Here is a 14,998-nt window from a genome sequence, read left to right on the forward strand (position 1 = left end):
TCCCACTAGCTATTTTACATTTGGTAGTGTATATATGTCCATGCCACTCTCTTCGTCCCAGCTTACCCTTCCCCCTCCCCGTGTCCTCAAGTCCATTCTCTAAGTCTGCGTCTTTATTCCTGTCCTGCCCCTAGGGTTTTCAGAACCTTTTTTTTTTTTTTAGATTCCATATATTTGTGTTAGCATACGGTATTTGCTTTTCTCTTTCTGACTTACTTCACTCTGTATGACAGACTCTAGGTCCATCCACCTCACTACAAATAACTCAATTTAATTTCTTTTTATGGCTGAGTAATATTACATTGTATATATGTGCCACATCTTCTTTATCCATTCATCTGTTGATGGACACTTAGGTTGCTTCCATGTCCTGGCTATTGTAAATAGAGCTGCAATGAGCATTGTGGTACATGACTCTTTTTGAATGATGGTTTTCTCAGGGTATATGCCCAGTAGTGGGATTGCTGGGTCGTACGGTGGTTCTTTTTTTTTAATAAATTTGTTTGTTTTATTTATTTATTTTTGGCTGTGTTGGGTCTTTGTTGCTGTGCACAGGCTTTCTCTAGTTGCGGCGAGCGGGGGCCGCTCTTGTTTTCAGTGCGCAGGCTTCTTGTTGTGGTGGCTTATCTTGTCGCAGAGCACGGGCTCCAGGCGCATGGGCCTCAGTAGTTGTGGCTTGCAGGCTCTAGAGCGCAGGCTCAGTAGTTGTGGCTCACGGGCTTAGTTGCTTCGCAGCATGTGGAATCCTCCCGGACCAGGGCTCGAACCCGTGTCCCCTGTGTTGGCAGGCAGGTTCTTAACCACTGCGCCACCAGGGAAGCCCCGTATGGTAGTTCTTTTTTTTTTTAAGTTTTATTTTATTTATTTTTTTATACAGCAGGTTCTTATTAGTTACCCATTTTATACATATTACTGTATACATGTCAATCCCAATCTCTCAATTCATCCCACCCCCCAACTTTCCCCTCTTGGTGTCCATACATTTGTTCTCTACATCTGTGTCTCTATTTCTGCCCTGCAAACTGGTTCATCTGTACCATTTTTCTAGGTTCCACATGTATGCGTTAATATACGTTATTTGTTTTTCTCTTTCTGACTTACTTCATTCTGTATGATAGTCTCTAGATCCATCCATGTCTCTACAAATGACCCAATTTCGTTCCTTTTTATGGTTGAGTAGTATTCCATTGTATATATGTGCCACATCTTCTTTATCCATTCATGTGTTGATGGGCATTTAGGTTGCTTCCATGACCTGGCTATTGTAAATAGTGCTGCAATGAACATTGAAGTGCATGTGTCTTTTTTTTTTTTTTTTTTTGTGGTACGCGGGCCTCTCACTGCTGGGACCTCTCCCGCTGCGGAGCACAGGCTCCGAACGCGCAGGCCATGGCTCACGGGCCCAGCCGCTCCGCAGCATGTGGGATCTTCCTGGACCGGGGCACGAACCCGTGTCCCCTGCATCGGCAGGCGAACTCTCAACCCCTGCGCCACCAGAGAAGCCCTGCATGTGTCTTTTTGAATGATGGTTTTCTCTGGGTATATGCCCAGCAGTGGGATTGCTGGGTCATATGGTAATTCTATTTTTAGTTTTTTAAGGAACCAGTATGAGTCTTTTCTTGATGTCTGATAAGATGTATATGTAATTTAAAATGTTTTCCAAATTAATTTTTAACACTACTCATAAACTGTTGATTTGAAGGGGAAAAAAAAAAGCGTTCCAGATTTCTCAAACTTGGGTTATCTTTCCATACATGGAAGCTTAAATATACCCTGAGGATGTCTAAAGACCTCACTAAGAGTGCTCTCTCCGTAGGAGCCCGAGTTCCTGCTTTCCCTCCCCATCTTTTTGAGCCTAACGATAAGCCGTAGGCCCATATATGAGCTGTGAGGATGAGGTTGGTATGTGGTGTGTGTTTGGAGGTACTTAGAAATAGGCCCAGACTCTCTGGAGGTAGGTGAACCTAGGAGGAAGTGACCATCAGCACTTAGCTGGCAGCAGTGGCTTGTGGCCGCCGCAGGAGATAAAGAGTGACCAAGAATGAGTGATCCTGACCTGCAGGAAAAGAAGGATTAAATGGTTTGGTATGACATTAGCCAGCCTGAAATGTGGTACAGAAAAGCATGCTTTGATCAGGATTCTCCACACTTGGCTTGGGACAGTCCAATGTAACTAGGAACTGAGTTTGCCAACTTCTAACAATTTACTTCTAAACAAGTTTTATAAAAGATTGCCCTAATGGTAGTTTCCTTTTTTTTTTTTTTTTTTTTTGGCCGCATCAGGCAGCATTCGAGATCTTAGTTCCTCGACCAGGGATCAAATCCGTGCCCCCTGCAGTGGAAGCGGGAGACCTAACCACTGGACTGCTAGGGAAGTCCCTGGTAGTGTCCTTTTTAAAATGACTTCAGTATTCTTTGAAATCAGCAGTTATTACTCTTCTGTGTGGGTGGTTATTCATGATATTAATGCATGACTTTTTCTTGTTCACTTGGCTCCAGATGAAAAAGATGTTTCCATTTTGGGGATGACAGATTTGGGGACTAATCTTTACTGTGTAGATAGATACAATAAAACTTCATTTTCATATACCATAAGTAACTTTGCAATTTGTGATTGCCCTGATGTCTAACTTTTACACAATCAAGGAAGAAATGGTTTGCTCCACAAATTTAGAGTGTAAACAAGGTTGAACCTAGCGATATTTTACTTAGGTAAATAGCTTTCGAGCATTTTAGAAGTACATATTTGCATACAAGTCTGATTCCCAAACAGCTTTGTTTGTTCATTAAAGCTAGTAGGTTTTCCTTAGCCTTGTGTTTAAGTCCCATACTGAAGAGAAGTAAAAATGTATTTACCTAAAGATAAACTGTATTTAGGTCTTGCGAGTAGGCCCAGATCTAAATTAATAAATGTTTTTGTGTACACATTACTTACATGAGTAAAAGAAAAACCACACATCCTGCCTGTAGTCTAACCTAAAACTTTATTTCATTTTGAAGTTGTAAAACTACAGATAGTTTTAAAGGCAGTTAAAGTTTCTTTTAAGGAAACGTTTACCTCTTTAGTAGGGTTGAATAGATTCTTCTTGAGCAGTGAAGGAAGATGAAGAGTGGGCCATAAGTTCCTCAAGCTAGCTGGAAAGGGCAGAGTGGTCGCGAGGAAATTTCTTCCAGGTATTGTCATTTCGTTTGAAATTGTACTGATTTCACGTTTCAGTAAGAGCTGTGCTGAGCTGAAGGGCAGGCCTGGCCAGCCACCTACTGTGTGCACACAGCAAAAGGAAGAGCCGAGACTAGGAAGAAAACAGCCAGGAACGAATCGGTCTTCTAGGTAAGGTGCCATGGAGAGAGGGTTTTAAAGCCATTAAATTACCTTATCATTCTTTTAGTTCGTGCCTTGTCAATTTATATTTAAGTTCAATGCAAAGAAAAGAAAATCAGTGTTTAGTTTGAGGGCGAATCATTCGTAATCACCCTGATCTTCTGCAGTTAACCAAAACATTTCAGGACATTTTGTGTCCTCAGTTGGCACTGAGGAAGGAGCCCCTCTGGGAGAGAGTCACACTTATCAAAAGAGTAGGAAGGAGAGGTGAAAAAATATATTCTTGTGTGAATAAACATATAGCATGACTAATGTTGATGGCAGTGTTCACGTTTGACTGTTGGCTGTTAACTCATCTTCTATGCTTTTTCTGCATTAGAAACTTGGTAATATTTAACTCGGGCATTATTTACATACACCACAATTCTGAAGGAAAAGTCAATATTTCTTCATCTTATTTCAGATAAGCAGGTCATATAATGTGTTCAGTGTTCAGTGACAAATGAGAAATTCCCTTTTATATTTATCTTGTGGATGGTCTTGATGGCTGGTAACAATTAATGATATCCAGTTGAAACTGCATCTTTTAAAAACATAGTTCCCTTGGCTAGCTTCATGGAACAAAAATAGAAGGCAGTATAGATATAAGCAGTCTAAGATATGACATCCACACATGGACTCACCCCCTTTTCCCAAACTGTGGCAAGTTGATTGAGTTGTATTTACCAGAAGAGCTACCAGTTAAACCTCCCTGTGCTATAAAAAGTCTTTTTTCTTGTACAGTAAACTGCTACACTATAGTCATCTTATTCCTGGGCAGATTATAGAGTTGAACCATGTTTGCACACTTCTACTAACCTAATAGTCTATAATTCAAATGAGGATTTCAAATGTCTTGGTGGTGAGAGAGTAAGAAAGATGGGAGAAATGGGTTACAGAGGGTAAATTTTTTTATTAACCAAGAAAAATGCGCTTGTTTTGTTGGTCTTCAATCTAGACCCCATTTTTTTTTTTTTTTTTGGCTGTACGCGGGCATCTCACTGTTGTGGCCTCTCCCGTCGCGGAGCACAGGCTCCGGACGCGCAGGCTCAGCGGCCATGGCTCATGGGCACAGCCGCTTCGCGGCACGTGGGATCCTCGCGGACCAGGGCACGAACCCGTGTCCCCTGCATCGGCAGGCGGACTCTCAACCACTGCGCCACCAGGGAAGCCCGAGGATTATGTTTTTATGTTAAGTGATGAATAAAAGGCATGAGTAACAGTCCTTGCTGTTGGAATCTTAAGTTTGATTTTCATCTGCCTCAAACCATGATTTGAGCACTTTCTACGGGCCAAAGACTGTGCAGGGTAGATATGGGGGAAAAAAAGGAAAACTGCTCCAGTTCTCAGAGGAGTCAGCCAGAAGAGCCTCCGCCATTGGGAAAAGGGCAGTTTGGGACAGTTAGTGTGTCCAAGTTACTAGACATATCCTCTTGAGTCGTTACTATTGTGTCATACATTGGAAATTCTGCTTACTACATTGACCAAATTTTGCTAGACATAAAGTTTTTTTTGACATTTTTGGTTATCTAAAGACTTCTGATCCTTAATCACTCTTATTCTTTTCCTTCTTACCAAGAGATACTTAGCACTACAGTCTGTGGTTTCACTTACTTTCTCTGGATAAGCTTTTTAGTGACTTTTTCCCATATCTTTTTATTACTTCTTATGAGCTTCTTGAGGATAGGGTTTAAACCTTACGATGCTGGGTAAGATTGTACTTTGAATAATTATTTGTACCAGATGTAGCCTGGAATAAATCATCTAGAGCTCTGAGCTCTGATGGCATGGAAGTTTGAAATTCTTTCTTCAGTTAGTCACAGCTACTAGAGGTCTTTTAAGCCTGAGATATTAATTTCCTCACTGCTTTTCTCGACTTTTCTCCTTGTCCTCTCTTGGTGCCTCTCCCCTCCATCCACCGTGATACACTCAGCAAGCAGCTCAGCCTGTCACTTCATGTCCCTCTGGAAGACGGTACCGTTAGGAGTTAGGGTCCCATAGAGCTGGAAGGCATGAGGCTCCCATTCCTTTGCAGTTATAATTCTGTTTTATTATGAGGTGCCATTCTCAGAACATCTGGCAAACCCACGTGCAAATGTACAGAATTAATTCCACTTGTGATCATTTAATTCCGCTCTCCATTTAGGCAGACAGTCACATGTTGACAGTTTCTCATGAATAGAGACTTGGGCTGTTTCTTGTCTGGGGAAATATGTATTTACATTTTAAAGAGGGATTTAGATGAATTTTCAGTCTGGGATTGTTTCTCTTAATACCTTTAATAAGATTTGTTTCAGAGTAGTTTTGCGTTTCTGTAGAACTTTTTGGTGATTCACTAGAATTGCTGGTTATTGAATTTGATGTAGTTCTCAAGTATTGAATTTTGTGTTTAACGCTTAAAAAGTTCTGATGTGGCTTTATGGAAATATTAAATGACAACTATGCAGAGTGATTTACTAATTCATTTTAATGCCAGTATAAGAAGAATGGGTCCAGCCAATGAAAAGGGAATGGAGATGGGAAAAATCCTGCATTTCTCTTTTTATGAAAAATACTTTAAGTGATTTTATATTGCAGATGTGACCATTTTTTCTCTTAGTTGTGACTATTATGTTAGAAAATGTTGGGTTACATCTTGTTACGCTGAACATTTAAAATTTATAACTGTATAGGTACATAATCAAATAAAAATTGTTTTCTACTTATATGGTGTATGTGGAAGCCTCCAGGGCTGGTTATTGTTTTTTTGTCTCTGCTTGCTCTTGTTTTTATTAAAATTGGAATAATAAAACAAATAGAGGTATTTCAACCTTGAGCTAGATTTTGCTCACCCTGATGTCCATTATGAAACCTTGGGGGCATACTGTGTTATAGAACTGGAAAAAATGTTACTGGTATCCAGAACATTTGGCACAAGGATGTACTAGAGAGCGCACAGACTTTGAAGTTAGACCAAATAGGGTTGTGTCTGAGCTCTTCAATGTTAGCTTCGAGGCTTTGGATAAGTTAATTCAATGCCTTTATGCCCAGCTGCCTCTTCAGGACAGTGGGGATAATACCTGTCTCCTGGAGTTATTCTACCACAGTGCCCAATATATGAAAGGTATAAATGCTAATAATTTTCCTTTGTTTCTTGTTTTAAACCTCTTCTTATTCATGGATAGGAAGTTTCATTAATTTTCTCCACTCAGTTTTGGGGGTGTTGCTTGGATCCTCTGGTGCTCTCTGTAGGGAATTAAATTCCAGGAACAGGAGCCTGATAACTTTCCTCTTCCTTAAAAAGAATTGGTTTATACCAGTACCAGTTGAGATTATTCATTATTTATTCTTCAACTCCACCTTTGTTACCTCTTGGTTTTCTTGGAAGTTTGTGTTTAGTGGAGTTGCTGATTTTTGTTTTTATATTTGAGCTGTATTTTTTTTTAATTAAAGCAGATACTTTCATCTTTGCTAAAATCTGTAAATTATGTTGCCAGTTTGCTGTCAGCACATTCTAAAAGCTCTCAGAATTGAATCATCGCTTTGAACCAGTAAAGCGCTTGTGGATTTTAAAGTACTGCCATCCTCTGTTCTAATTTTTAACCTGTAACTTAGTCCAACAACATTCATATTTAAGAGTTTTGGTTTTAAAATGTTACCATTAATATATATAATTATTGAGGTAATGCTGAATTTTCATCTTTTGGACAAAGTGAAATAAAACAACACCATATGTTTTTGGAAAGTAACTTGTAAGTACGACATTAAGGATGTTTTCATTCAATTATCACATCAACCCTATGAGGTAAACAGGGCAGGTTGTGAGAGCTCTGTTTTATACATGAGGAAATTGAAAAGCAGAACTTTTTGGATAAGTGTTTTGTATTATGATGAGTAAGTTATGGAACCAGGACTAGGACCGAGATCTTCCCTCCTGGTCCATTCCCCACTCCAAATATGATACTGTTACTTGACTAATTCTAATGCCATAAGAAGTAATAAATCACTGTTGCTAGGATTTTCTTCACATTGCTGCTGCAGTGGGATCAAAGGCACATGGTAGTTTGGAAATGTAAAATTTCAGATGACATAGCTTAGAATTATGGTTTGTTGTTTTTCCATTTTCTAGCCCCAGAACGTAAAACAGAATGTTAAATCTTGTAAGCCATTATGATTAGTAGCAGAAATGGAAAATTGACAGTTACAGATCATTACAACAGTATATTACATTTCTATAAGAATTTATAGTTTTCAGACTGCTTTTTCAAAAAGAACCTAATTAGATTCCTTTGAACGATCATCTGAATCATTTGATTATACAACAATACATTGTAAAGTATACCCATTTTACAGATAGTAATGCAGGGTCATGCATGTTGAATAGCGACTAATATTTTTCTGAAACATTTTTTTTTTTCCTATGGAAGCTTTGAATCCTATTTCCTTATTTTAAGCTACATAGATGCAGGTAATTCTTGGGCAGATGGAGTTAATCCCAGGTAGAAATTTAACTAGGAGGTGAGGCCTGTTGTTAACCAGAACTGGGAAGAGAATGTCCCATAAAACCACCTTTACGCCTTGGGTATCAACCATGGTTTCTAGCCCTAAAGGTCAACAGTTCTTATTACCAAAGTGACTTCTAAGGAATGTCTGCTGTTAGGACTTGGAAAGGAGGCCCCTTCAGGGAGGTTGGCTCTTCCTTGGGCTGCCCCTGTGAGTTACATATGTACATACATTGACCTTCTGTTTAGGCACTCATATTGGCCAGTGGAAAGCCCAACACAGATAATCATTCTCAAGTAAAGGCTACAGGAAGTCGATGTTTAATGAAGGTTGCGAGATAAAATGTGAGGTGTTGACTTGTGTAACTGCACCCACACATAATGACACACACACGCACACACAGTGACATTTTTCAATTGGTCTTGGAGTGATTCAAATGGAAAATTATTTCCTTTTCGCCAAGTGGATTTTGAAGGGATATGGCAAGTGTCTGAAAGAGTCTAAACATGTCCCTGTTCATGATCATTTAACACTTTCAGGAAAAGATTTTATTTTAGCTTTGAACTCTACCCTGTGCACCTGGTCTGTCCTTATTTCCCTCAAACAGCCTGGGCTATTTTTTGGGTAATTTCTTTAAGTAGCTGTACATAATTCAGAAATGAAAAGGATGCACAGTTTTTACATCAAATCATTTCTTTAGCCCAGTTGTACAAAGCTTGACAGTGGCCTTTGATAGGCACTATGTGTAAATGGTGGTTAGGTTTTAGTGATTTTACTTTCATAGAGACAGTCCCTTCTGTGTTGGCTCAGTACTATCCTGAAACTTTGGCTTATTGTTTTAACTCATTCTTTTTACTGATTTTCATGAAAAGGCTTACTTTTTGATGGGATTCTGAAAATTATCTACACCATGATGTAATATCCCCAAAAGTAAGAATTTAATTTTGTTTGCCTCCCTTATCAGGAATACTTAGAAGAGTGCTTTATATTTAGTTGACCCAAAAAATGTTGAAGAAATGCTGACTTAGACCGAGAGAGAATATTTTAGATTCTTGGGAGTCTGTTGGTTTGGTTATAAGCACCTGGTACCTGGTCCTGCTGACCTGCTTTTCAAGGCGACTGTTTAGGTCTGAAGCTGTAGTGCCCTATAGGGTCATGGCCAGAGACTTACTCCTCTAGGAGGGTCAAGGTGAATATGTTACAGTAAAATGTAAAAATCTCCATAAGTAGAGCAGGTTTGATGTCCGTAAGATCAAAGGTGGTAGTGGGCGTAGTCAGCCTTCAAGGTTTCAGTTGAGTAGGAAGGGTGAGTTGGAATGTAGATTATAGAACAAGAACCAGGAAAAACATCTCTCCCTGCACCCTCACAGAAAGGCATTTTATTTTAAATATAGCAGTGAGTACATGTCAATCCCAAACTCCCAATCTATCCCTCCCTCCACCCTTCCCGCCCCCCGTAACCATAAGTTCATTCTCTAAGTCTGAATCTGTTTCTGTTTTGTAAAGTCATTTGTATCACTTTTTTTTTTTTTAGATTCCACATATGAGTGATATCATATATTTGTCTTTCTCTGTCCGACTGACTTCACTTAGTATGATGATCTCCAGGTCCATCCATGTTGCTGCAAATGACATTATTTCATGGCTGAATAGTATTCCATTGTATACCATATCTTCTTTATCCATTCATCTGTCAATGGACGTTTAGGTTGCTTCCATATCTTGGCTATTGTAAACAGTGCTGCAATGAACATTGGGGTGCATGTATCCTTTGGGGTGCATGAGAAAACCATGTTTTTCTCTTTTTCTGGATATATGCCAAGAGTGGGATTGCTGGATCATATGGTAGCTCTATTTTTAGATTTTTAAGGAACCTCCATACTGTTCTCCATAGTGACTGTATCAGTTTACATTCCCACCAACAGTGTAGGAGGGTTCCCTTTTCTCCACACCCTCTCCAGCATTCGTAGATTTTTTGATGATGGCCATTCTGACTGGTGTGAGGTAATATCTCATTATAGTTTTGATTTGCATTTCTCTAATGATTAGTGATGTTGAGCATCTTTTCACGTGCCTCTTGGCCATCTGTATGTCTTCTTTGGAGAAATGTCTCTTTAGGTCTTCTGCCCATTTTTGGATTGGGTTGTTTGCTTTTTTGATATTGAGCTGCATGAGATGTTTGTAAATTTTGGAGACTAATCCCTTGTCGGTCTCATTGTTTGCTAATATTTTCTTCCAATCTGTGGGTTGTCTTTTCATTTTGTTTATGGTTTCCTTTGCTCTGCAAAAGCTTTTGAGTTTAATTAGGCCCCATTTGCTTATTTTTGTTTTTATTTCCATTACTCTAGGAAGTGGATCAAAAAAGGTCTTGCTGCAGTTTGTATCAGAGAGTGTTCTGCCTATGTTTTCCTTTAAGAGTTTTATAGTATCCGGTCTTACATTTAGGTCTTTAATCCATTTTGAGTTTATTTTTGTGTATGGTGTTAAAGAATGTTCTAATTTCTTTCTTTTCTTTTTTTTTTTTACATGTAGCTGCGTAAGTAGAGCAGGTTTGATGTCCATGAGATCAGGCAAAAATGGTAGTGGGCATAGTCGGCATTCAGGTTTTCAGTTGAGTAGGAAGGATTAGTTGGAAAGTGGATAGTAGAACAAGAACCAGGAAAAATATCTTTATGTTCCAACCTGAATTAATGGATGTGTTCTGGAATACACAGTGCTGTTTATTAGCCATGTGATCTGTGAAAAAAAATTTTTTAATTGAAGTAAAATTAAGTAACCTGAAATATGCTTAGCTTAAGCACACAATTATGAGTTTGGACAAATATGCACCTGTGTAGCCAACACAGTAATCGAGGTATAGAACGTGTCCATCACTCCCAGAAAGTTCTTTCAACCATGCGAGCAAGTTGCTGGGCTTTGGTCATCAGTAAAGTGAGGATTATGATAACGCTTGCTTTACAAGGTTGTTGCCATTATAACAGTAGCAGCTAACAATTGTGTGTGAGTCAGAACGTTTCCAAAAATTTCATGTAACTCTTAATCCTATGGGATGGAATGTTACTGTTATTTCAGTTTTTACAGATAAGGAAAATGAGGCCAAGATTATTTTTGGCTTGATCAAGGTGGGTAACCCAGTTACCGAGTAAATGTGGGAACTCTCCATGAGTAATGCCTGCCCTCCGTGTCTAGGCAGCTGTGGGTCTGTAGCTGTATAGAGCTACCAAATGTTAGTTGATTTTATTTCTGTGAAAAGGCGAGTTCGGAAAGAGATCAAGAGTACACATTTGAACTGAGTTTAATATCCATTGCTATTTATTAACTGTTTCTTGGGCAAGGTACTAAATGTCTGGAAACATCAGGTTTAACGTCCAGAAGGGGTGGAGGGATGGGAAGGAGGTGACTGTCATGGGACCTGTGTGTCCCACTGGGCTGTCAGCTGAGAGGGTGACTGTGAGAACACTCGGAGGACTTTCAAGTGCTACACGCTCCTGCCGTTGTCCTTATCCGTGGAAGAGGTAGCTGCCTGCTCCCCCATACTGGCCCCACACACTGGCTGACTGTGGGCGGACAAGTAGGACTTGACAATGTGTCAGGGAGAGGCAGTTCCCACTTGTCAGTTTCTCGGTGCCATGAATACTGTGTTTACACAGCATTTTCTGTCTCAGGCCTTTCTGACATTCAAAAGCCTCAGACAGTTTTTTCAGCTATTAGGTCAGCCTCACTCCACAATACTTGTCACTTTATTTGGAAAGCGTCTTTAAAGAGAATTCTATTTTGATTTTCTTTCTGAAAAGTATACCCTTGGTACAAAACAGTATGCGTTGGTTTGACGTGGGTGAATCCCTAAGTAATCCGAAGGACTGCAGGATGTGTTCTGGCCTGAACAGATTCTCTGGTGCGTGCTTCCATATTCCTGAAGATGAGCCTTTCCCATCATGTGTTTAAATGCCAGTGATTAAACATAGCCCTTAACTTCAGGATTTAAATTTGGTCAGTTCAAACATCCTCTTCAAGGCTGTTCTCTTAAGGATTGTTTTCCTCCCTCCCCAGTACACCCACTCCTGGGATGGTTCTTCATCCTGGAGGAGCGTTATAGCATCATAACATCAGAGCAACGGGTGAGGGTCGTCTGGTCCAGGTGCTTCCTTTCAAGCTCTTGGCCTCTGCAGAGGCACCTCGTCATGGTTGGTCTTTAGGTGCCTCTGTCCGTGTGTATCCCATGGGGCTTTTTTGTGTGCTGGCTTCTTGGTCTCTGTTTTGGCTTCCAGTGGAGGGGTAGAGCATACACTCACCCTTCCGTGAGCTGTCCAAGGCCTTTCTGATCCATTGGCCGTCTCAGCACTTCCTTTTGTGTGGGTCTTTCTGGTCCTCCCCTTCGATCTTCCTGGAGAGGGGGAAATAGCTCCCTGTAGCCCAGCCGGCATCCTCCCTACTCTGCCCACCCTCCTCTTCGTCACTGCCCTTTTCACCTGACTCAGAGGTTCCTCGTGAGATGTCATGAACCAGGTGTGCTTGGTGGCAGAATGTCTACCATGATGTACTGAAGTGGAAAAGAACTGCAATGTACTAAGATTTTCATCAAGCTAATTTATATAATCTAAACTGAAAGAATGTTCTTTACTCTGCAATTATGTACTCCTTTCATTTCTGTGTTAAAATGTCCTTTTATAATGTGTTGGTAGTAGTAAAAAGTTATTTTGTCTGAAGTATCTTTAGTGACAGAATTAAAAGCTGGCTTCCCCAGGTTGTCTCTCTAGATTTTTGGAGGGGAAATTTTACTTGTCCATAAAGTCGGAAAGGCTGAGACACACTCATTGGCCTGTTGCTCATCTTCAGCCCAAGCTTCATCTCCTCCAGGGAGCTATGCTTAATCATGCCCTCCAGATCCGCAGCAGTGGGGTCCATCCTCTGGGTTCCCTTAGGCTGTGTCACTTCTACTTTTTTTTTTAATATTTATTTAATTATTTTTTTGGTTGCGCCGGGTTTTAATTGTGGCTTGAGGGCTCCTTAGTTGCAGCATGCAACTCTTAGTTGCAGCATGCATGTGGGATCTAGTTCTCTGACCAGGGATCGAACCTGAGCCCCCTGCATTGGGAGCGCGAGTCTTAACCATTGCGCCACTAGGGAAGTCCCTGTCACTTCTACTTTTGCAGTTTTTGTAATTATTTATTTGTACTTTCTTGCCTTAACTGAACTACAGGCTCTTTGAAAACAGGGACTGTCTTCACCATTGTGTCCCTAGCAGAGCTGCTGGCACATGGTAGGTGAATAATGAATTTTGTTGAATGAATGACAGCTCTTTTAGTAAAAGAGCACTTTATAGCAGGGATGAGGAAACAGGCAGGGTGGTGTGTGAAGTAACTGACCCTCACTTAGCTTCTTGGGACTGTTCTAGTGCTCTTGTATGGGTTTTTTTTTTTTTTTTTTTTTTTTTTTGTTAGCTAATTGGAAGCTTTGAATATAATAAAAATCACATAAGGATTATTTCATGCCTTGAAAGTGTCTAGAATTAGAATAGTTCTAAGGAAATTGGTAAGGTTTAGATGGCTAACTAAAACATCTTACATTTATATGTTGGTGGGGAACAGAGTTATTCTCAGCTGTAAATATGGATTAAGTGAAACCACACTGCCCTCTTGCTTGTAACAGCTAAGCTAGGAAGTTAGTATCCCAAAAGAATGGTGTTATGTTATATATTCTGATTAAAATATTTTGTACAGGGGTTACAGCCATGCGGAGAAAGGCATGAGTGGATACTGGAATTCTTCACTTAAAAAAATAAAACTGGGCTATTGAATTTCACAAATTATTTTGTGAAGCAGTCCTTTCCTGTTTTTAAGTACAAATCTTCATTGCATCCATCTCTGCTTTTAAACTCCAAGCCGGCCTGTCTTTGCCATCAGGGCCACAGGTCTGTGTAAAGGGAAGCAGTGGTCCTGGCCTCAGTCAGTTTGGAATTTGTTGACCACAACTGGGCTGCAGGTTGACGTTGAGGCTGGAGTCTTATTATTGAATTATTTCTGCTGAGAATTTATTGCTGAAGGTAATTATTTAGAGGTTTCTGTCTCAATTGACTTTCATGTACCAATGATTTTAAAGGCTGTCACAGGCTGTCATTCGATTGGGAGCCAGATTTGGACCATTTTCACGGAGCTAAAAACTTGGCATTAAACACGTTCACTTTAGAAATATAAAGCTAAACAGAGCCCAGCTTGTGAATTTCCAAGTTCTTCTATAGCACAACAATCTGCATATTAAAAGTCTTTTTTTTTTTTTTTTCACTGTCCATTCCTCCAAGTCTCTGGAGGACAGAGTCTAAGATCCCATAGGCTCATTCTTCCTACACCCCTATTTGAGAAATGTAAAATGTAGCCAATCTGGGGGCAATGACCTTTTGTCCTGCTTATGAGGGTAAAGGAGGAGACGTGGCTGGGTTTCTCACTTGCTGAGGTCCATGTTGTATTCCTTTGTTCTCCTGGCACATTTCCATATTTAGCTGTCCTGGAACTCCGGAGTACATGGAGGGGAGGATACCTGACAGAGGGATACTCACCTTCAGGGCTGGAGACCCCAATAAGATGCTAAACTCCACAGCCAGGACCAGTGAGTGAAACTCCTTTATTCCTTGGATCTGCAGCTCTGGGTCAAGCCTACCTGTCTTTTTCTCAAATACTAGAGCCTATGTGTTGTTCTTAACGTTTTCATGAGGTCTCCATTTAATGTTGTCAGTAGAAGTCTGGAGAGCAAATATTTGACACTGTAAACTTGTGGGTTCAGAAAACATGTACAAGTCTTTATAACATCCAAGTTGGGGATGAATGAAATAGATAAATTTTGATATGGCATGATGTTGTTGAAGGAGAGGTACAAGGAGAAATACATAAACGTATTTTCCCTATTTTTTTTGTATGTTCTCCCTTGAAATTTCAGTTGTTAAAACATTCAAACCTAATTTGAGGTTCTTATGCTTCATTTTAGCAGTGAGAATAGAAAAACCAAACATTTAACTTGACATTCATGTTACCATAGCTGTATTTTATAGAGGTGTAGCAATAGATGGTGCAGACTTTTTTTTTTTTAACATCTTTATTGGGGTATAATTGCTTTACAATGGTGTGTTAGTTTCTGCTTTGTAACAAAGTGAATCAGTTATAC

At 39.9% G+C, this 14,998-nt stretch overlaps 1 protein-coding gene across 5 annotated transcripts in view; it reads left to right on the forward strand.

Moving 5' to 3' along the window:
• Window positions 1–14,998, forward strand: part of MTUS1 (microtubule associated scaffold protein 1) — a 158,770-nt gene that overhangs the window by 4,897 nt on the left and 138,875 nt on the right. The window contains exon 2 of one of the 5 annotated variants that reach the window (XM_027122687.1): window positions 3,218–3,331. The exons of the other annotated variants lie outside the window; for them this stretch is intronic. The gene's annotated coding sequence lies outside the window, so the exon portion shown is untranslated. The remainder of the gene's footprint in view (window positions 1–3,217; window positions 3,332–14,998) is intronic. 5 annotated transcript variants of the gene reach the window in all.

Source organism: Aethalodelphis obliquidens, unplaced genomic scaffold (assembly GCF_003676395.1).
Source record: "Aethalodelphis obliquidens isolate GAN/ISIS:26980383/991018 unplaced genomic scaffold, ASM367639v1 scaffold25, whole genome shotgun sequence".
NCBI lineage: Eukaryota > Metazoa > Chordata > Mammalia > Artiodactyla > Delphinidae > Aethalodelphis > Aethalodelphis obliquidens.